Genomic DNA, 24,408 nt, shown 5'->3' with positions numbered 1-24,408 from the left:
CACATCTTTAATTCAATTCCCTACGTTCCAGCTTTGGTTCGATATTTTCTGATTTTCAATCAGAAAGTTTCATGTTTAGATTTATGAAATATGTGAAATCCAGACGTGTTTGAATAAGTGGAATGAAAATCAGATTATGTGTGAAACTACGTTTCTTCCTTAAATTCAAAAGTCATCTATAGGACTATAATCAAGTCCTTTAACATCCTGGTAACTCATATGATTCAAACATGAATGAAGCCAGGCTGTAGCCAAAGGGCTTACGATTGACTATGATAGGTTTAAATCCCACCATCGGTTCTTATCAAATACAAAAGCTACATTAAAACATCTTCTGCGACACAAAACAACCTTTAATAATGGGATGGAAATCTGCTTGAATCAAATGAAAAGCTGATCTTTAGTAAACCTAACCCAGATTTTTGAATTTCTCCTGTAAATGAAGGTCACGCACAAACTACACTAACATTCATAACATCCACAAGAATTTAGATCAAAAGCTGAAGATAAAAAACTCTCAGAAGAGAAAAAATAAAGAAAGACAAACTGTTGGCTCCCTAAAGGCCAACAAAGGAAGGAGATGAAGATAGATGGAGACGTTTCTCTGACAAGTTCAGCTTTGTTGGCTCTTTTCAAACTGGATCTCAGAGCCAGAGTAGAGCTCCAGTGATATTTTACAACCGCTGTGAGACATCTGGAGACTCTTCTCTCCTCTCTGTGTTACTTTCCCGTGTCCTTGAAAATCTTGCATAAATCCTAAGTGACCACAGACTCGAGTATTTCTCCTTTAACGGCTTTTGTTGCTGATCTTTTTATATCTGAGCTCAAGTTTAGAAACAAGCTTGATTATTTTAAGTTAATTATTTGTGAAATCGTTTGCAGGCGTGCAAATCAAACAAGTGCGGAGTTCAAATACCTCGGCTCTCTGGTGCAACAAAAGAAAGTGGCATCAGCAGCGGAAATACATTCAAGAATTGGTCAAGCAGCGGCGACTTTCACCTCCCTCCGATGGTGCATCTGGAAGAAGACAAACCTCACCCTCACCACCAAAATCCGCCTGTACCGTACACTGGTGTTGCCCATTCTCTCTATGAGTCGGAGACCTGGGTTATCCTCAAACACGACCTCTTCCAAATGCGCTGTTTACATCAGATTCTCCGAGTGTCCCTCCGTGATCGTCTCAGCAACAGCGTGATACGTAGTCAATGTCACCAGCAGCCGTCAACGCAAGAGCTGGTTAGGAAGCAACGACCGCATCTGCCACATGAGCAGCCATCGCCTGTCATATCGCCTCTTGAAGCAGCAGCACCCCACCACTGGAGAATCAAGTGTGATGCACCCAAGAAGACTTGGATCAAGCAAACTGAAGATGATCTTAAACAACGACGTCTAACCCTCGAGCAAGCAAAGGTGAAGGCAAGAGACCACGAGGCCCGGACGAGCATCGTTGATCAAGATGGAAACCCTGCGGCACCCACAGCGACGTATTGGCTTCGTGTTATAACCTCCCTGCCGAGCGCCAGCGAGGGACAAAAGAAGAAGAAGAAGGTTTGTGAAATCAAATCATAGCCTAAGTGCTTTTGATTGGAGCCGTTTTCACACATCTACTTCCTCCTGAACTTTTAGTCTGTCTTTAACCTGACAGCGCTCTAATGAAAACATCTGCAGACACTCCTGTTGGTTTTATTAAGCCTGAGTTTTTAGAAGTGCAACACTTTTTCATGCAAAACATTTTTATTACCAGTGTCAAAAGAGATTATATGGTCCGTAAATACATTTTAAAAAGCACGCATCCTTTCTTCACTCTGATTTATTTATGACAGATTCAGCACAAACTTTCCAGTAACATCCACAGGAGGTGACATTTATGGAGGTTTTTCCTGTATTAAAATATTTTTATTGGCAATGTAACTTCAGAGATCTTCCCAGATGATGTCCAACAACTCGTGGAAGGACGTCCATGTGAAGGATTTAATTCCCACCTCAGAGACTTTATATTGTAAGGAAAAGCCAACAATCAACAGTCCTCTCTGAGCGAGCACTTGGCTGGGAGCTCCGGGATGGAGACAGGACAAAGATGTGGAAGAGAGTCAGAGATTAATAATAACTCATGATTAAAGGATGAAGTGATGGTTCCTGATCCAAGTATCTTAATGTTTTCATGGCTTTAGGGTATAAATACATTTTTTTAAAATTGTATTTGTTAATACTGGTCATTCAAGTGTGCTGCTATTGTACAAATTACACTGAATTAAGTAAACGAATAAAGAAAAGCTCCTAAAAGCTGAAAGAGCAGAAAGGAACTGGTGACAGGAGGACGTGTGAGGCGAGCCGGATACATTTTCTTCATGCAGATTAAGAAGCTGAAAGGGGAGCTGCTCTACAAAGATGTGTTTGCAGTCGCACCTTTGAAGAAGCAACAGATGTGCGCTGGCGCAGACCCTGAGGCATCGCGGAGCGGTGGGCCAGCAGCACTGAAAGCCCTGTCATCCATGGAGGCGAGCCGCTGGGAGGAGGGGAGAGCAGATGGGCCGGGCTGTGCGGGGACGGAGGAGAGTGGATATGAAGGGAGGGGGCCGTACTGTGCAGGGATTTCAAGGCGAGGAGAAGAACTTTGTAGTGTGTGCTGCACCGAAGGCAGAGGCAGGTGCTGCAGGGAAGAGGAGGTGTGCCGCCGGGCTCCCGTGTGATGCCGAAAAATGGAAATCAGTCCGAGCTCTGGAATTCAGCTGATGATAAAACTGCATATTGGCACTGAACAACCGGCAACGATGGCAGAGTGATTAAAAGATACACTTTATGTAAGCAGAGTTTGGGCCGGGGCTCTCGAACCTGCCCAGCTCCTGTGGCTCCTCGTGATTTTCAGAAAAACCCAGATTGATGGAAATGTGAAAAGCAAACCTGTTTTTATGTTTTGTTTTTCATTTTAAACTTTAAAGTTAATTGGTATGAGCCGATGCAACCAGCTGAGCATCCGAACTTGGCCTCTCGCGGCGTGACTAAACATGTCAGTTTGCCAAAAGCAAAGCAGAACTGGCACAGTCTCAAGAAAAGGACTGGAAAGCTTACAACTTACAATAAAAAAGGCAGATTTTCATAAAAAGTGGTAAATTGATAACTTGCAACTTTAGAAGAAAAATCTAGTGCATCGTGCCGCAGTTGCTAAACCTGAGTCACACAGAGCGAGAGAGAGACTACAGTTGATCTGGATCACTGCAGTCCCATTTAAGTCCTCTTGTTTATAGGAGAGAGGAGTCACAGCTGCCACAGGCAGCAGTGCTGGCAAGGTTACGCTGGTGGGTTAGCAAAGTTAGATTTTAAAATACCAAAATTGACAAGAAGAAACTGGCAAATTTATATTAAAAAAACTGGTAAATGGACTAAAAAAAAAAAAAATCTGTCAATCTTACATGAAAAAGAAAGGAAAAGTAAATAAGACATGAAAGAAACAAACACCACAAATTTACCAGAAAACAGTCGAGCCAATAAAACAGTGAAAATCCCGCCGGAGGCTTTGATGAAGCAGCTTGATTGTGCATAATTTGAATATATTATCTAAAATGAACGCGGTGAACATCTATTCATGCTACACAGCTTCAGCATTTGTGGCTGTGCAGCTCAAACTCTTCAGACTTGGTTTGAACGCACGGCGACAGGAAGTGACGTTCTGCATGCAGACGCAGGAATCTGCTGCTGAGAAAACAAACGTGAGATTTGTTCATTTTATACCAACAGCAGGAGAATTTTACACCGAAAGACTAAAAATCCAAGCGCTGAACCACAACATGTTTCCATATGATAGAGCAAAGCATGCTGGGATAAATACTGTGAATAATACAGTGCTGTCCATAGATCACAAAGTAATGGTGCTGTTTGATGAGCTTCTACTGAAATGCAGAGAAATGTGAACAGTGAGATAATTAGAGTCTGTGTTCACAGGCGAAACGCCAAAGCTGAAATGTATTTATAGGAAACGTTCGCTGTATGAAGGATCAACAGAAGAACTGAATTATACATCACGGCGCTCACATCTCATCAGCATGTATGTGTTTATATCTCATCTTTACGCACTCCCTGTATATAATAATGGCTCTATTTTACCCTTAATTATATTTCTTAATTACACCACTGTGAAGAAAAGTTTTCAGGTACTTTTTTAAAGCCATTATACCCTCGAGCGTGGTCTCCACTGTGATTACCGGCACCTCCGTGATGTAGCTAGATGCAAAGCGCAGCCTAATCAGTGATGAATGCCCTCCTGGTAGTTATTGCCGTGCATGAGCACATGCCTCTCCAATCACCTGTGCTCTCATTAAGCAGCCATTGTGGCGAGGCCGGGTTCAGGAGGTGCTGCGATAATTAACAACAGTTCAGGCTGGATTAAAAACTAAAGAGAGAATGGGACCTGATTATTGTGGCCTCCTCCCCATCTTGTAACCTGCAGCACCATTAAGTCTCCATTCATGTCACCACCTTTGTTCCTCACCTTCAAAAATAACAAGCTAATCTGCGACGTATGTGGCTCTGCATAGTGTGTGCGTGTGTCAGACAGAGACGTGGATATCTGTCTGCTACGGACCTACCAAAACAATGCTGATTTGACTTATACTGTGGGTGGAGCTCCACATCCCATCGCTCAGGGGTGGGGAACTCCAGGCCTTGAGGGTGTCCTGCAGGTTGTAGATCTCACCCTGGGTCAGCACACCTGAATCCAATGATTAGTTCATTACCAGGCCTCTTCAAGACATGTTGAGGAGGTCATTTAGCCATTTAAATCAGCTGTGTTGGATCAAAACCCGCAGAGCATCGGCCCCTGAGGCCTAGAGTTGGACACCCCTGCTTTAGACCCGCCCCCTTTCAGCTGACTTTGTTTTGATTGGCTGCCCCTGGCATTGGGTGGGGCCACTTGTTAGTCAACGTTGATTTTGAAGCCTGTAACTAAGTTGCCATAAAGCCTAAGCAATCATTTCTAAAACTAACACAATTTTGGCCACTTTGCCCAAAATAAGGATGATAAGTTTTATTTAAACTCCTACACATGATCAAAGTTTCATAAAGTTCAATCAGTTCAGATCGATAACATAAATGCTGCTGATTCTGCCAAGAAAAAAGTCAAAAAGTACATTTATCTGCCAAACAGACAGCTGAGATCTTCCTCATGTGTGGCAAATTTTTATGTTTAACATTTTTTAGATTCTAATTTGCTGCCTAAACATGCAAAATGCATCTTTGGAGCAAAATTACACCAACCAGACACATGAGATATCAATGGAAACCCCGGGATGTGCTTTATTTAGTACATCAGGACTTGGTAGGGTAGCTCAAACGAGTACAAAGATATAGACCAAAACAAGTGTCAAAAGCAGAGGACATAAATGACCAGGCGGGATCTCAGGAGGATCTTTCCTATCACCTGTTTTCAAGGTTAAGGCTTTTTTGAGTTTTATGTTTAAAACAGGCTCTTGCATAACAATAAACCTGAACTACTATGGAGAGGCTCGAAAGGGAGAGACCTCTTGTTTTTGTTATGACCCAACGGGCCACACGCTGCCGCCTAAGGACATCTTGTCCTGACATCCAGTCTCGGGAACATTTGTGGAAACCATCGGCAGTGCCACGGCTCATCAAGTCCAAAAAATAAAGAGAAATGTTGGTGCCTTCGCTGACGGCCTGAACAATCCGGAACAATCCAGAACAGGAAGTACGTTTTGGATACCTCTGCCCTAAATCATTGATCAGAAGATGATCTGTCATTAACTGTTTTTTTTTCATTCAGTGTTGTGACAAATGTGAGCCTTAAAGTCCCTCAGGTCCTGCAGACGAGACGTTAGGTGACAAATTGTCCAAAGAAGTGAAGGGCAGTGACAGATATACACACAGGCTGCTCTGTACAGTATTTCCACGCTGTGAGTACAGCTGTGTGTGAGTAGTACAACAGTATATGTTACAGTTCAGCTCTGAAACGGTAGGATTTGTCTTGGAATGATTCCCAACAAACCCAAACACAATATCTGCATTTCCCTCCTGAAAGTCTCGAGTTTTAATCTGCAGAGCACCTACCAAACCAGCATATACTAACGAGGCAGGGATGAGACGAACACACTGAAGGTTTGTGCAGCTTCTTAAATGCTCAGCACAGTCGCTCCACTGGGACTCAAACCTCTGACCCTGACAGTGTTACTGCCTCGCTCTGCCCACAGAGCCTCTGCAGAGTATCTTAATAAAGGCTCATGTGTCTAAGACAGAGTATTCCCACCCACACGGCAACACCGAGGTGAAAGCAGCCGCTAACCGAGAAGTGTTTTTGAATATAAAGGTCATATTGTTTGTGTCACTGCTGCTGTTCAGTGGCAGCCTCGCGTTCAAGAAGCTAATAATGGCTCCTGCAGAATTATCTGCTGCCTGATTATCAGCAGCGAGCAGGAAGGCCAAATAAAGAGAGTCCGAGTGACTTATCACCGAGTCTGTGGCTGTGTGTAGGTGTGTGCATGTGAGACTAATAGTATGTTAGTGCAGATAGCTGGCAGCAGGAAGGAGCCCTGAGATTACATATCAGTGGAAATGGGCTATACGGTCAATAGGTGACAAATAGCTGTGAACTCCTAAAGAGCATCGGTGCAGCACGTGCATGCATACGTCAACTCAGAGGCTTTTAAACCAGCTGCACCACAAACATGGATCACGACAATACACTGCAACCCCCCCCCCCCCAAATAAATGATTATGATACGACTCAGCATGAAAGGGCATTGATAGAGTCCATAAATTACTGCTGCATAGCCTTTACTTCTTCAACACACCCACTCTGGACTCTGTAGTAAGAACAGACAAGCACACACTCTGATGCAGGCACACAGCAGAAAGGAATAAATAGGGTTCAGTTTGTCTGGGAAATAGTTAAAGCCAATAAGAGTGATAATAAATCTGCAGCAAAATCTCCAACTTCACTCAATAAGAAATAAACAGTCTGGATTACAGCCTGCGGCCTCTGGTGACACAGGTGGGTGTAGCTGCTAGCTGTCTGCCTACAGTCACCTCCATGGCTGCAGTGAGGTTACTGTGCTACCAGAACGTCCAGTTTCGGTGAAATTCTAGGATTTCGATTGGATGCTGACAAGTATCCATGTCTGTGGTCACCTCAAGACAGACGGCGGCTTGAGGTGACTGTTGTTGTGATGTCGCGCTACATAAATAAAATGGAATTGAATTGTGGATGCTGTTGGATAACCAAGCTGGCATGAAGTAGATGATAACTGACCGAATGTTTCTGATCACTGATCTCACTGGACAGATCTTCGTGCTCAAAGAGAAAAGAAGAAGAAAATGTAAAAGTGTTTCTGACTCTGCTAACATAAAAACAGCAGCAGTGTTCAGTAAGTTGTACCTCTGTCAGAGTGTTCAGTCTCCCCGTCCTAAAAATAAGCCCTGTACTATTATGACTGCTGGGATGTGCAGGCTGAGACACACACACACACACACACACACACACACACACACACACACTCTGGGAGCTGCTGGGCTGTCTAAATTTAACTGACAGAGGTTATCGAGACGAGCTGTTTATCTTTGTTAGGGCGCTGAGGACTTGGTACACCCCAACAAACAACTCTCTGATTCCCACATTTAAACGTCCAGCTAAAGCTCAGCGGCTAAAAGCTAGCAGTAGGGATTCATTATGGACTTTGGATCGACAGCATATACGGCCTCGGCCAAAACCATTAGGCGTAATAAAGTCGAGGAGAGTTAAAGTGGCTCGAGGCCAACCTGTTATACTGGTAACCATTACAGCACCCTGCACACTCCATTAGGGAGGCCAGAGAGACTGTCTTGAGTAAAGTAAGGCTCTGCGTCTGTTTCTGTGTTTATTTATTGCATCGACTCCATTTTCAGACTTTTTATTATTTTGCTTCTATTTCTGTTTATTATTATTACTCTTCACTCTTCTGTGGGTTTCCACAGTTAGCAACAAATTCATGTAAAGCTAAACAAATCCATCTATAATATCATGATGTCATACTGTAACATGTGTTACCAAAATGTTTCAACTTTTATTTCATTTGTCGACTTTGTATTAAATTTGTGAAATTAATAAAGCAACAAACAGGTAAGTAACAGCCTGATGCTGTCACTGGGTTTGAGCAGTGTTTTGAGTTTGCAGTATTAAGGGCGTGACCTCTGTGACTGACAGGTGGGTGGCGACACAGGCGGCTGCAGCCACTTTGAATCAGATTATTTTAAGAGGAAAAAGTAATAAGAGCACTGTACGAAGTGGGATGTGACATGTTTACTGTCGTTTGGTGGCAAAATAATAAGAATAATATCTATCTGAAATTGCTCGAGGTCCTTTTTCACATCCACAAAACAACCACTTCCATTGCAGCCTGCTATCTTCTCTGCAAATGAACATTATGTTTAAATATTAAAGACCGAGGCGATGCACCGTATGTGATGTAGTGCTCTAATTGTCTGGAGCAGTCAGCACGGTGCAAAGGAGAGGCTGTGAGGAAGAGGAGAGGCTGAACAAAAGAGTGAAGAGGAGACAGCGTCAGCGAGAATGTGACTTTGTCCTCGGAGCTCAGAGTGGTTCCACACGGCTGCTCAGAGCAAATAGTTAGGATTATTATCCCGAGTGTGTGTGTGTGTTCATCCTGCAGGACAGAACGTGAACAGAATCATACGTTTACAGGTTCAGGAGTGCATCCACACACACGCTCATATCATACATGTCCTGCTTTTCATATGTGGACCTACCACATGGTATTGTTCCTGTGTGTGTGTGTGTGTGTGTGTGTGTGTCAGGTGCACATCTCGTCCTTGCAGAGGGGGAATTCTTGCCGTCACCCAGAGCGCTCCGTAGCAGCTGTTCTAAATTAGACCAAATCAGTTCTTCTAATTGATATTCCCAGGATCCCCGGCGCTCCCTAATTGGTGTACCTGCGCCCTGATTGGTTACCTGATTATAACTGATTAGTTGGCTCAGCCAGCCGGAGGACACACAGACACAGTGTACTTTAGCAAACGGGCATCACGGACGCGCCTACGGACAGCGGACAGACGCAGATCCGCGGTGAGCCGTGCCACCGTTTAAATTGCAGATAACAGCCTTCCTGACCCCGCCCATCACCGCACATTTTGTGCTGCGATTAGCATGACCAATGAGAGGCCACGCTGACATTTATACCATTTAGCCTTTCGTAACCTGCATAACTGAGAGTGGGAGATTTGATCGTGTCTCTAGGCTCTGCGTATTTTTTCACTCTTGATAAAAATCTGTTATTAGAGCAGCTGCACCGCCACGAGGAGGTCATGTGACCATTTTGGTTTGTTTTTAGCAGGACTATTCAAAAAGACATGTAGGTGTCTGCATGGAAACCTTTATGTTACAGTCCCATGGGCAAAATCACTGTGTGTGCAATAAGCTGGCAGCCTTGTTACCTTTGAGATGGGTGCTTTGACCTGGGGGCCAACAGCGACCAATCACAGTCTGCTGTCATCCTCAAAGAGACTTTGGTGCATCACGTTGAAACAGCGATAAGATGGAGTCGGTCTGCTATCAGTCAGTGAGTGAGTGGGATCAGGTTGGTAATTACATGTAATCTGTTTGTGATAAACTGGTGAAAATAGCCAATCTGACGTCTTCTACATACACAGAAGTTCACAGGAGCTACTTACATTCAGACTCGAGCCAGAAACTCAAATTCAAAAATTGCTCCACAAATTGTGACGCAGTTGCTGCAGGACAGCAATTTACCCTCAAACTGACATAGATGCTAGAGCCTTGCAATCACTGTGATCAGATCTCTTGTGGTTGCCCAGAATTCGAGCTCGCTGCACATTTAATCTCTGGGCAATCAGATAGTTGTTGCAAATACTGCAAATGTATTAAAGATTCACTTTAATTTCTGGCTAACCACCAACATTTCCCGTTTTACCTTGGTGTGACTGAGTGATTAGAGAGTGGGTCTGATTCATTTTTTTAGTGGATCCAGACATTTGTGGGTCACCGTTGTGAGATTTTGCATCATATCTCCACAAATACATCTCAGACTAAGCAGAGAAAAACTGGGAGACATCGTTTGGATGCTTTCAACAATGCTATTGCTAATGCTCAGAAAGCTATCCGGTTGTTCAGTCTGACGTCACTAGCCGTGTCTGGGTCTAAACTCCGCTGCAGGTCCATATATCAAACGATCACTATGGCATTACTGAGAGTTGAAAACTGTCTAAAGTCTTTCATCTTTAATAAAATGATCAGCGTTCTGCTCTACCAGGTGTAACAATTGAGTTTAACATCCAGGCATCCATGAAAACGGAATTTATGACATTTAACGGAGTTAGAAGTTAGCAGGGAGTTAGCTCGCTAGCTTCTATCTAAATACAATATAGCATGTCCTGACTGCGGGGTTTTGGAAACAAATTAAAACGTACAGCTCTGCTATCACTTCCAGCATAAATGAAGACAGAAAACTAAACAGCAGTGACGTTTGTAGGGTTACTGAAGTTTGGCTAGCTGGTATATAATGATGTGCTACGTGACCGCTAGCGACACAGCTATGTTAGCATAATATAAACAAGCTAACTTTTTTTCCACTGGATGAAAGTTAACGTGAGTGTTCTCGGTGGTCAGGAACAAATGTAATCGCATGGCAGGATGCTGTAAAAGGACCAAACTTCAGCCAGGAGAACAACTGAGATAATCCATCCACAATACGAGGTTAGTCATTCATATACTGCTGCATGGGCTGGGCTGTAGCTACATCCTAAGGTTTTAAAAACTGAGCTTAAATAAATGATTAGCGGTAATAAAAGCAGAGGGAGGTCAACAGTGATCACTGACTGTTTTAGGAGCTTTTTGAGATTAAATAGAAGAAAATACAAAACATTAAACATGTTAAAAACACAAAAGCCATATTAAACGCAGACTACTTTAGACCCGGAAGTAGGATTCGTCGTGTCATCACTGAACAACCGGATTGTGGAGACCTGCATATGGATCATGTGATACTAATGGATGAACTTTAAGCCACTAATCTGCAAAATCTCACATTTGCTTCTGATCCTCTCACTGCTGCATGCGATGAAGCTGTTAGTACATGAAAGAAACATGAGATGAAGATGAGCGGGCATCCTGGAAATGAGCGCTGCTGTTTGTACAGTCTATAAATGGATCCATTAATGATAACATGCACATGGATGACAGACACAGAGCAGCGGAAATTGAAAAAGGAGAAGATGGTGATTTTTGTCCACTTAAACAGGAAACTGGACAAGTGTCTTTACATCCCTCCTCATCTGCAAAGCACAGTAAGAAAACTGATATAGTTGTTGTCATATACATGTGATGTTTCTGTGTGAGAAGACGCTCAGACTGGACCTGATGAAGATTACCTGTTACACCCGTGAAATAAATAGATTCACTCGGAAAATTCAACAAAAACAAGTTTCCATGTATAAAAATGTTGCACTTCACACTACAACTCAGATAGTAGTTGGTGAATGTTTGTAGACTCGTCTTAGAAGCAAACTACTGGTGGCCTGCTAGCAACCAGCAGGACTATCCGAGGAAATCTTCCGTGCAGCATCCTTTGTGACTGATTTCACTCAGCTACCACCAGCGTCCATTTCCCAACTGGTCATGGAATATCCAGTTTTCCCTGGTGGTTGCCTGATGGTCATCGAGCAGCCTTCACACCCACGTGACTCAGGATGACTTCGCTTGACTCTTCTATATCACAGCCAAGGTAACAAGGTTAATGATCACATGACTGCAATACTTGGATACATGCCGTGTTTTACTTCCTTTTGAGTGTTGAAGTTAGTTTGGTCACCGTAATTCACTTCCTGCATTCTTAAGGGCCACCAGGGGGCGACACAGTTCCCACAGGAGTTTTTCTCAGTCACTTGTTCTCGGTAACGTTAAACAGAACATGTGACGATTATCCGATTAGGATATACTGAAACTGCAAGACTGTGACAGAAAGCCCCCTCAGATCAAGATGGGACTTCACAAACCAATGGGTGACTTTTTCGGTGACTTCAGGGTAGCCATGTCCACCAGTCTGTGGTCGAGACTTAAAGAAGGAATGTCTGTGAAGGTTCTCAGTCATCCAGGTCATCGTAGTCTAGGTACTTTAAAAAGAAAAGCGTCTGGACTTCTTTAAGTTTCATCCGAGAAGCTTCTTCAGTTCTAGGGTCAGATTTAAGCCCGTGGGAGTGTCCCCCCAAGAGGGTCACGGACCCCCTGATGATCCTCTACCTAATCACATGAGCCAAGGTGTGAAGACGAGTGTAGGTTACAATCAGCCAGGGTTTCAGGTGAGCTCATTGTGAAACCTGGCCCCGCCCTATCATGTGATTTCCTGAGGTCAGATGGCCCAGGATGTGAGTGGGCGTTAAGGCGTCTGGGAAGGGATCTCAAAACTGGATTATAGATGGCAGAGAGTTGGTGTCGTAAGCCCCGCCTCTGTTCAAAGATGGTCGCTCACGGTGGACACAGATGCTTCTTTCACTCCTCTTTCAAACCATCTGTCCTCTCTGTCCAAAATGTGAACATTGGCATCCTCGAGAGAGTGACCTTTGACCTTTAGATGCAGATGGACAGCCGAGTCTTGTCCTGTGGAGGTGGCTCTTCTGTGTTGCTCTTAAAACTGAAGAAGCTTTTCGGAAGAGCACTGAAACATTTTCCAGAATCTAAAAGAAGTCAAGATTTATTTATTTATTTTTTTGTTTCACACATGGTACAGCAGTAATGCATTCCCATACACAACCTTCCTTTCAATTAAAGTAGCACTGTTTCCATGCATGAAAAGGAGCAGGAAGAAGAATAAATTCTTATTGATACCTGCCCCCTATCTGTGATAATACAAGTAGGCAACCAAAATTACACTATGACAATTTTCTGCACATAACAAAACAAAGCAAACAGAACAATATACTCAACAATGAGCAATACCACTAAGTATCAAACTAAAAGGATCATTTTTCTACAATTAAATTCTATTCTTTTCAACTTCTTCATATTGGTTTATCATTTTATTCTTATAGCAGATTTTAAATTGAGAAACATTTATACAACACTTAAGATGATCACTGAGAGAACTCCAGTTTCTTATGCCTGTGACTGTTGGACACATTTGCCTTTGTGTGGTTCGAGCTCAAAATAAAACTTCCTTCTGCCGTCCCCATTCTCTGAACACAATACAAATAAACTTTGTAACTTAAGAAGTAGTGTTTTATTTTTCACCCTAAACATAATAGTTAAAGTCTGTAATTTCACTATGTCTTCTAGTTTTAACAATTTAGATTTTATAAACAAACTATTAGTGTGTTCTCTATATTTAACATTATGCATAATTCGAAGCTTCTGTAATAAATATAATGGTTTCATATCAGTCACGTATGTATTCCCCCATACTTCAACACAATAGCTCAGATAGGGTAGAAACAATGAAAAATATAATATTCTCATTGTCTTGTAACCTAATATATATCTAACATTACCCAGGATATAAATACTTTTAGCCATCTTTTTTTTAACATGTTCAATATGAGGTTTCCATGGTAACTTGTCGTCCACTATTACACCCAGAAAACTGAATTCTGTCACTCTTTCAATGAATACTCCCTCTATAGATAATACTATCTTTTCCTCCTTTACACGGTTTCCGAATATCATAAACTTTGTTTTTTCCAAATTCAGTGATAACTCATTTACATCAAACCATTTTTTTCATTTTTTTCATTTCAATAACCATAATTTTAGCCAATTCTTTCAAGTTCTCTCCGGAACAATAAAAATTTGTATCGTCTGCAAACAAAACAAAATTTAACATTTTTGACACATCACAAATGTCATTTATATATAAATTAAAAAGTTTTGGTCCTAAAACAGAACCTTGAGGGACCCCACAGTCTATTTTCATTCTATCAGATGAATTGCCTAAACACTGCACATACTGAAACCTATTATCTAAATAGCTGCTTAACCAGTTCAATACTATTCCTCTCACACCATAAGTTCTTAACTTAGAAATCAAGATGGAGTGTTGCAGAGTGTCAAAAGCTTTTCTTAAATCGATGAATACCCCTAATGCTTTTCTTTCCAAAAATTCTCCCCATTAAAGGCAAACGAACGCACAGCGTTGGCGTCAGTTCCTTTCATCGTCATGGTCGCCGCTCAGATTCGACACACGTTGATGCTTTGATGCGTTTCACTTCAGTCGTACCAGGAAGGATGGAAAGGCCTGGCAGGTCATGCCTGCACCCAGACATCTACTAAAGAGAGCAAGGAGGCACGAAGAAGAGAGGAAATGTTTACCGGATGAAGTAAAGAAGGCTGATCCAGACACTTCTTCAGTCCCTGCATGTGCACTCGTGTCTCATCTGCCTGACTCTGCCGTATTATATCATCGGTGGTTTGAAGATTTACAAGGTCTTGATCTCATTTTGATCAAATCCAACATGTTCGCCATCCAATTTCCAAACAAAATTCCTCCTTTGAAGTGTAACTAATTGTGACTCGCAGCACTAATTTAGTGCGAGACAATTTTTTTATAGAGGCACCCTCCGCCCCTTTCCCTCTCCGCCTCCTCTTCCTCTCCTCTCTTTCCCTTCGCTTCCTGTCTGTCATCTTTTCTCCTCCATGTTTTCTCCTCTCACCTGTCTTCCAACACATTTATCCAGATGTAACGTTTGTCTTTCCTGCTATGTGGCAATTATTAAGCTTCCTTTGTGGTTGATTCTTTTCTTGGAGCCGTCTCCGTGGATAGCTGCTGAAAGGCAGATGCAAAAAAAGGAGACAGAAAATCGGAGGGAGGCTGTCAGACTGAGACACAAAAGGGGAAAAATAAGATAAAAGTCAAGAGGAGAAAAATATAAAGCACGGGGCTGTCACGGATTTAAAGAGGACAGAAAGAAAAAAGTGGTCTTTATAATGAGCCTGAGAAAATTCCCAGCAGAGTTTACTGCACGACAAGGTATTTACTGAGACTAGTAATGCATTAAATTGTACACAGCGAGACAGACAAAAATGAAATCAAATAAATGTTTTGATATCAAACAATTTTATGCTAATGAAGAGGAATATTTTTTTGTCTTGTAGAAATGATGCAATGAATGGAAACAAAGCTCATGTTAGTTTCTTGTTACACGTCTTACGCGTGCTGCATATTCTTTGTGACAGTGCAATATCCTGGAGAGCTCCCATCTGCATCGCTTTAATCACTATAAGCACATTACATCACTCAGTCGTATTCATTTGGTGCACTTTGGGGTTCATTGCATCCCATTGTCTTTATTACAAACCAGTTTAAATGCTGCTTTTTGCTCATTGCATGGATCAGTAAATATGTACAGAGTGGATCTGCATCCCTGGCTCCACTGTATCCCTTAAAGGGAATTTTCCTTTAGAGGAAGCTGCAAACCTTCTTTGACGGTCTGTTAGTACGATTAAACTCACAGCAGCCATGAAGTCATTAAAAATGCTCCGAAAGGCTCCAAAAAGGTCTGCAGGTCTAGTTCAGGGTGAAGCCCAGCAGACAGCTAGCAGCTACAGCCGTCTGCATCATGGTGGTTCATCAGACTTCAGAGGCAGATAGAGACTTAATTAATACTCTTATCAAGCTCACTGAGCACCTTTAATCCAATACAACAGCTCTGCCATGAATGTCATTTGTTCCCACCATCCTGTGTGCACCCTACCATCGATAATAAGGACACAGTGCCGGGCTCAGCGAAGAAAAGTCAGCAAAAAACTGAAACTGTTCTGAATAAAAGCAGAATTTGTGTCCTGTTTCTAATAAACTGCACAGTAAGTTTATGGTTTCATTTTTATTTCCTGTTTCTTTTCCCTCTCCAACCATCTGCTAACCGACCGCACGACCCCAGCAATGCACCGAAACTACTCACGCTGGCGTTTTCTCCCGCTGTTACCTGCATGAATGTTATGTGTGAAATCATAACCAGAATCCGTGCTGACTGCAGCGCCGTTAAACACGGCACGCGTCACGTTTGGAAAAAAGTTAGCAGAGCTGCGACACAGAGCGCAGCGACCGGGCACGGTTCATCCGCGTGATTGGGGTAATCAAATATTTCTGCCACTTTTTGGAGTTTTAAACAATCATCATCAGCGTTCACCAACAACAAAGAAGGAGTGTGAATCACATCATGAAAAGAGCGAGGCTGTGTGGAGGAGGCAGCAGAGGGCTGTGAACCTGAGGAAGACATTTTCAGCTTGTTTGCGGCAAACTGCTTTTCTTACAGCTTATTTGCATTATTAACAGATTATTTCATTACATTTTCAGTTATTATCTTCAAAACTGAGGCTGAAATCTGCCCGCTGTGTTCCTCTGGGAGTACGCAGATTACAGCTTTGGCTGTTTTTCAGAGGTTATGGACACACATTCAAAAATCCCCCATAATTCCAGCTGTCAGAGCAAATGAAACAGCAGAGAAAGGTCACACAAACGTCTAAAACTAAAAATGCTGAGTGTGTCTGTGCTTCAGCTCATGTTTTCACCGACTGGTTACCTGAGTGGACTTTATTTTTCAGTATTAGCTGCATCATCGGTCGAACTCGTCAATTCTCATTCACTCATGGCAGAGCAGCAGGCAGCCGGCCAACGAGCCTCAGTGCAGGTGTACGTGGTGCAGAGCAGCGCCGTTCACGTGGAGGTGTTTGGACGGAGTTAGAAGACTTTGATGGATTGCACCACTGACGACAGTAAACTGGTTCAAATGATCCCACTTTTTAGATTTAAAACCCAGTTTTTACATTAAAACGTCCCTTTTTAGCAGTTTGTGATGATATTTAACTGGACACACAAACCGTGGCCACAGTGAAGAGCAGCGACCAATGCTTCATCATCATCAAAATCAAATCACTTTTATTGTCACATCACATGTGCAGGCACACTGGCACAGCACATGCGAGTGAAATTCTTGTGTGCGAGCCCCACAAGCAACAGAGATGTGCAAACACAACAACACAAACGAGCAAAATACAAGAATGGCCAACCTGAAACTAATAAATATATGTACAATATATAATAGTGTATGCATTTCTGGATGTGTATACTAAATATTTTCCTACGTGTGTGTGTGTGTGTGTGTGTGTGTGTGTGTGTGTGTGTATACACATTTTTACAAATTAAATAGTAAAAAAAAATAAATAAATAAATAATAATAATAATAATAATAATAAAATATATAAAATATACAGAGTTGAATATGTGCAAAACAGTGGCATTACTGTACAGTATGGAGTGCATAATGTTGAAGTTCCAGTAGTGAAGCTGAGGTGTCTATGACGTGTTCAGCAGTCTGATGGCCTGGTGGAAGAAGCTGTCTCTCAGTCTGCTGGTACGGGACCGGATGCTGCAGAACCTCCTTCCTGATGGAAGCAGTCTGAACAGTTTATGGCTGGGGTGACTGGAGTCCTTGATGATCCTCCCTGCTTTCCTCAGGCACCGCTTCCTGTAGATGTCTTGGAGGGAGGGAAGCTCACCTCCAATTATCCGTTCAGAGCACCGCACTACTCGCTGGAGAGCTTTGCAGTTGTAGGCGGTGCTGTTGCCGTACCAGGTGGTGATGCATCCAGTGAGGATGCTCTCAATGGCACAGTGATAGAAGGTCCTGAGGATGCGGGGGCTCATGCCGAATCTTTTCAGTCTCCTGAGAAAGAAGAGGCGCTGCTGCGCCTTCTTCACTGTTTTGTTTGTGTGTACTGACCACGTAAGATCCTCAGCCAGATGTACACCAAGGAAGCGGAAGCTGCTCACTCTCTCCACAGCAGCGCCGTTGATGGTGATGGGGGTGTGTACTTCTCTGCACCTCCGGAAGTCCACTATCAACTCCTTTGTCTTTGCGACGTTGAGGGTGAGATGGTTGTCTTGACACCAGTGGGTCAGGGCGCTGACCTCCTCCCTGTAAGCCGTCTCATCACCGTTGGTGATAAGACCCACCACTGTAGTGTCGTCCGCAAACTTCACAATGATGTTGGAGCTGTTAGTGGCTGTGCAGTCGTAGGTGTAGAGTGAGTACAGGAGAGGGCTCAGTACACACCCCTGTGGAGCACCAGTGTTCAGTGTGATGGGGGATGAGGTGATGCTGCCCAGTCTGACCACTTGGTGTCTGTCAGACAGGAAGCTAAGGATCCAGCTGCAGAGGGAGCTGCTCAGTCCTAGATCCTGCAGTTTCCTGTCCAGCTTCGAGGGAACGATGGTATTGAATGCTGAGCTGTAATCTACAAACAGCATCCTCACATACATGTCTCTCTTCTCCAGGTGTGACAGGGCAGTGTGTAGTGTCAGGGCTATGGCATCATCAGTGGACCTGTTGTGGCGGTATGCGAACTGTAGAGGGTCCAGTGAGTCGGGTAGTGCAGAGCAGATGAAGTCCCTGACCAGCTTCTCGAAGCATTTGCTTACGATGGGGGTCAGGGCTACAGGTCGCCAGTCGTTCAATGAGGAGATGGTGGAGGATTTGGGTACAGGGACGATGGTGGCCATTTTGAAGCAGGCTGGGACTACAGACAGAGAGAGGGAAAGGTTGAAGATGTGCGTGAACACTCCAGCCAGCTGAGCCGCACATGACTTGAGGACGCGGCCGGGAATCCCGTCCGGACCAGTAGCTTTGCGTGCGTTCACCTTCCTGAAGCACTTCCGCACATCCTCCTCAGACACAGTGTGTGCACTGACGTCATCCGCGGTGCGCACACTGTCCGGTCTCATGGTGTTCGCTGTGTCGAATCTAGCGTAGAATACGTTTAGATCCTCACACAGAGAGGCCGTGGTCTGCGGTGTGCTGGTTTTCCCTCTAAAGTCTGCGATCGTGTTTAGTCCCTGCCACATACTCCGAGGGTTGTCAAACTGTTGCTCCACCCTGTCCCTGTACTCACGTTTGGCTGCTTTGATTGTCTTCCGGAGTTGGTAATGTGCGTGTTTGTAGTCCGATGTGTTCGCGGAGGCAAAGGCGGTGCTCCGTGCCGCCAGTGCCGCGCGAACATCTCCGTTAATCCAGGGTTTTTGATTTGGGAAGGATTTAACTGTTCTGGATGGGACGACATCTTCCACGCATTTCCTGATAAATCCACAGACTGAGTCTGTGTATTCATCAATGTCCCTAGCAGCCACGTGAAACATTTCCCAGTCCGCGTGATCAAAACAGTCCCGCAGCGCAGACTCCGATTGGTCCGTCCAACAGTGCACCGCCCTCCGGGTTGGAGCTTCCTGTTTCAGCTTCTGCCTGTAGGCGGGCAGGAGCAGGATGGAGCGGTGATCTGATTGGCCGAATGGGGCGCGGGGGAGGGCTTTGTACGCATCCCGGAAAGAGGTGTAGCAGTGGTCGAGTAGCCGGTCTCCACGCGTGTTAAAATGGATGTGTTGGTGGAGTTTGGGTGAGACTTTCTTCAGGTTTCCCTTATTAAAGTCTCCGGCTGTGATAAACGCTGCCTCTGGGTGTGCGGTTTCCTCGCTGCTGATCGCGCTGTACAGTTCCCTGAGTGCACGGTCAGTGTCGGCTTGTGGGGGAATGTAAACAGCCGTAATAATCACTGCTGTAAATTCCCTCGGTAGCCAGAATGGCCGGCACTTAATCATCAGGTACTCCAGGTCCGGTGAGCAGAAGGATTTGACCGGGTGCACGTTCGCATAATCACACCAGCTGTTGTTGATCATGAAACATACACCACCGCCTCTGCTTTTCCCAGTAAGATCCTGTGACCTGTCCGCGCGATGCACGGAGAACCCCGGTAGTTGTATTGCGGAGTCCGGTACCTTGTCCGATAGCCAGGTTTCTGTGAGGCAGATCACGCAGCAGTCCCGCATCTCTCGCTGGAATGAGATCCGTGCCCGAAGCTCGCACAGCTTGTTCTCCAGAGACTGCACATTAGCCAGTAATAAACTGGGTAACGGTGGTCTGTAAGTGCGCCGTCTCAGTCGAACCAGAACGCCAGATCTTCTCCCTCTGCGTCGGCGTTTGCGGCCTCCAGGGCCAGAGAACAAAGGTGTCTCAGGTGAGATGAATGGGGGGTCTGCAAACGGAGCGTCCGTGTTGCAAAACTTGAACTCCGGAAAGTTATAAGAAAGACCGTCTTTTATGTCCAGTAAGGTTTGTCGGTCGTACACAAGGAGACAAGTGCTGCTCGTGAAAAAATAAAGGAAAAGTAAAATTAAACACAGAAGAAAGCCGTTGCTTGGGGGAGCTCGCGACGAGGCTGCCATACTCGGCGCCGTTTATATAGCCAGCTGTGAAAAGTTCACGTGGTCTTAATAAAAGACGTTCATGCAGCAGTTCTGTGCTGAAACATTAAGGATGTGCTGAATCTGTTTTTTTCGGCCATGAAGAAGAAGCGCTGGTCTTTTGGTGAATGGTGCTGACAGTCAGTGCTGGTGAGGATGATCCAGTGTGACAGACAACCAGCTCCCCTGCAGGTCTGATCTCAGTAACAGAGCGCGGTCGAGAGCGTTTGAGTAAACCCTGAACGAACTCTTCATTAAAGTTTTCATTAAATACGCAGAGAGAGAGAGCATCCCAGCAGTGAGAGGAGCAAAAGTTAGGGCCTCGGTGTCCTTAAATTATTACTGCGGCCATAAAACAATCATGCAGAGAAGCGAGTTATGCTCCCATGAAAAGCCCAGTTTCCTTTAATACGGCAGTATAAGGGCTAAATATGGAGGAAAATCACCTTCAGCATCCTCAGAAAAATAATATGAAACTTATGATAAGAGCAGTGACGGGGAAACTAAAATCTTAGAGATACACCACTCCAAAAACAATTAAAGCCACAGTTTTAAATCAGAGTTTAGCATCAAGTCAGTTAAACTTGTGGGGCATTGATCTGGTCAGTTTAGTGGAGGAGGGGGTTGTTATTGGTGTTATTGAAATTAACCTGTGCATTAGAGGTTGTTTTACAGGTGGAGGTCAGTGTCACTGCTGGTAGCATGAGGACATACCTGGTCCCTACAGAGGCTGCACAGGTGAGAATGTATGCTGCGTCTCCCAGTACAGTCTGAAGAGCATGGAGGAGACTCCAGGAGACAGGCAGTTCCTGTAGGAGAGCTGGACGGGGCCGTAAAAGGCCTTAAGCCATCAGCAGGATCGGTATCTGCTCCTCACTGCTCATCACCATGGAGCTCAACTAATATTTGTCATAGAATATCATAACTGGCACATTGAGCTTTTCACAGATGGGAGCAAATGTGCCAGGCGTGAAAGGGTTTGGAGAATCGTATCCTGCCTGCTGCATCAGTCAGCATAGCTGGTTGGTGGTAAGTTAGTGATGGTCTGTGGAGGCATATCCACAGAGGGATGCACAGACTTTCACAGGTGACAGCCGTTAGGATGGAATCCCTGGATCTGTCAGACCCCACTCTGGTGCAGTGGGTCCTGGGGTCCACGTGGTACAGAACAATGTCCAGACTGACGTGGTATGCAGAGAGTATGCAGGCAGTTCCTGGTAGACAGAATTGAAACGATTGACTGGCCCTCATGATGGACTGACCTAAATCCAAAAGAACGGCTGTGGGACATTATGTTCTGGTCCAACTGATGCCGTCAGGATGCACCTCAGATCGTCCAGGAGTTCAGTGATACCCCAGATCTGAGAGGAGATTCCTCGGCACACCATCCATCGTCTCATTAGGAGCACTGTCAGCCATGCATACGAGCACGTGGGGGCCATACAAACTCCCGAAGACCAGTCTGAGTTGGTGCAATGAAACTTTGGCAAAATGGACTAATATGCTCCATCGTTTTTCTCATTTGGATTTTTAGGGTATATTTAAATTCAGCTCTCTGCAAGTTGATCTTTTTCATTCATTCATGTGTTTTTTAATATTTTAAGCAGCGTATAAGGCAAGTTTATTTGTATAGCACAATTCAACAACAAGGTGATTCAAAGTGCTTCACAGAGACATTAAAAAACAAAAACAATAAAAAGTAGGATTTAAAATTGATTAAAAAAACAGTAGATAAAATCAGATAAAATCAGTAGTTAAAATGTACGTTTTGAAATTTAAGCTTAAAAGTGTGGATTTGGTGCTTTATTCAAATGCAGCTGAGAACGTACGGTTACGGTGTAACATTGGTTCTCTTAGTGAGAGACTATCTCTCCACCGAGACACGTTCTGATCAAACGATCACCGGTGTCACGTCTGCACAGCTGTTTTATACGTAGCTGTGGGGCGTAGCCGGGGGTGCCGGAGTGTCTTAAAGAAATATCCACACGCCACGACCAAGGGGGGTCGTACCCCGTACATATGGAATATGTAACGGTGTGGAGAGATAGTCTCGATATGCTAGAGAACAGGTGAGTCTTCAACCTGGATTTAAATAAACTGAGTGTTTCAGCTGATCTGAGGCTTTCTGGGAGTTTGTTCCAGATATAAGGAGCATAAAAGCTGAATGCAGCTTCTCCGTGTCTGGTTCTGACTCTGGGAACTGATAAAAGACCGGATCCAGATGACCTGAGGGATCTGGAAGGTTCATACTGGGTCAGGAGGTCACTGATGTATTTTGGTCCTAAACCATTCAGAGCTTTATAGACCAGCATCAGAACTTTAAAGTCTATCCTCTGACGGACAGGCAGCCAGTGTAAAGACCTCAGAGCTGGACTGATGTGGTCCACTTTTTTGGTCTTAGTGAGGACTCGAGCAGCAGAGTTCTGAATGAGCTGTACACAGCAAATTCAAATTCAAATTCAAATTCAAATTTTATTTGTCACGTACACAGTCATACACAGTACGATATGTAGTGAAATGCTTGGACAACTGCTCGTGACCTAAAGAAAACAAAAAAGGAAAAGGCTATGAATAAGATAGGAAATAAATATGAAAAATTAAAAAGGGTAAATTTAACTAGGAAGGAATAAAATATAAATTAAGGTTAAAAATGAAATAACTGTACAACACAAATTAGAATGAAGGGTAAATTTAACTGGGAAGAATAAGATAAAATATATAAATTAAAGTTGAAAATAAAATAACTGTACAACAAAATACACAATATAGAACTATATAAGAATGTATGAAGAAATCTAAATATAAATAAATATATACACAATAACAGCAGCTGTACAAGTATTAACTGGAAATGAAGAATATAGTGACCAGTGTTGTGCAAAACCAATGTCCAGAAAGTCCAGTGTGTGTGTAAGAACCATATGTGTGGGTCAGTACTGTGTGGTGGTGTGATTGAGAGACCGTATCGCCTGCGGGAAGAAGCTCCTCCTCAGTCTCTCTGTGTTGGTCTTCAGGGAGCGGAATCGCTTTCCTGACCTCAGCAGAGAGAACAGTCTGTTGTTGGGATGGCTGAGGTCCTTCACGATCTTCCTGGCCTTGGTCCAGCACCGCCTGCTGTAGATTGAGTGCAGATCAGGGAGCTCGGAGCGGATGGTGCGCTCAGCTGACCGCACAACCCTCTGTAGAGCTCGTCTGTCCTGCATGGTGCTGTTCCCGAACCAGGTTAAGATGTTTCCCGCCAGGATGCTCTCTATGGTGCACGAGTAAAAGTTCCTGAGCACCTTGGAGGGCAGTTGGAAGTCTCTCAAGCGTCTGAGGTGGTAGAGACGCTGACGGGCCTTTTTCACCACGGAGTTGATGTGACAGGACCATGACAGGTCCTGCGTGATGTGAACTCCGAGGTATTTGAAGCTGTCCACTCTCTCCACTGGGCACTCGTTGATGACGGGGGTCTGGTAGTTCCTCTCCTGCTTAGTGCTGAAGTCCACTATCAGCTCCTTTGTCTTACTGACGTTTAGAAGGAGGTTGTTCCTCTGGCACCAGTTCTCCAGATTCCTAATCTCCTTCAGGTAGGCCGTCTCGTTGTTATCAGAGATCAGGCCCACCACGACGGTGTCGTCAGCAAACTTGATGATGGTGGTGGAGCTGGTAGTGGCCACACAGTCATATGTGTACAAAGAGTACAGCAGGGGGCTCAGAACACACCCCTGGGGGGCTCCAGTGCTGAGAGTGGTGGAGGCTGAGACATGTCCGCCCATCCTTACTGCCTGTGGTCTGCCAGTTAGGAAGTTGGAGATCCACTGACACATAGATGAGCTGAGTCCCAGATGCTCCAGCTTGGTGGTGAGTGTGGAGGGAATTATGGTGTTAAATGCAGAGCTGTAGTCTATGAAGAGCATTTTAACATAATTCCCCCTTCTAGTGTCCAAGTGAGTGAGTGATGTGTGGAGGAGATGAGAGATGGCATCGTCTGTGGAACGATTTGGACGGTAAGCGAACTGTAGTGGGTCCAGTGTGTCTGGTAGTGAAGAAATGATGAAGTCTCTGACCAGGCGTTCAAAGCACTTCATCACTACTGAGGTGAGGGCTACAGGGCGATAGTCATTGAGAGAAGCAGGGTGGGGTTTCTTCGGGACAGGAACAATGATGGACTCTTTGAAGCATGTGGGGA

This window comes from Astatotilapia calliptera, chromosome 5 (assembly GCF_964374335.1).
Source record: "Astatotilapia calliptera chromosome 5, fAstCal68.1, whole genome shotgun sequence".
NCBI lineage: Eukaryota > Metazoa > Chordata > Actinopteri > Cichliformes > Cichlidae > Astatotilapia > Astatotilapia calliptera.
The sequence above is the reverse complement of the archived record's forward strand: the minus strand, read 5'-3'. Positions refer to the sequence as shown.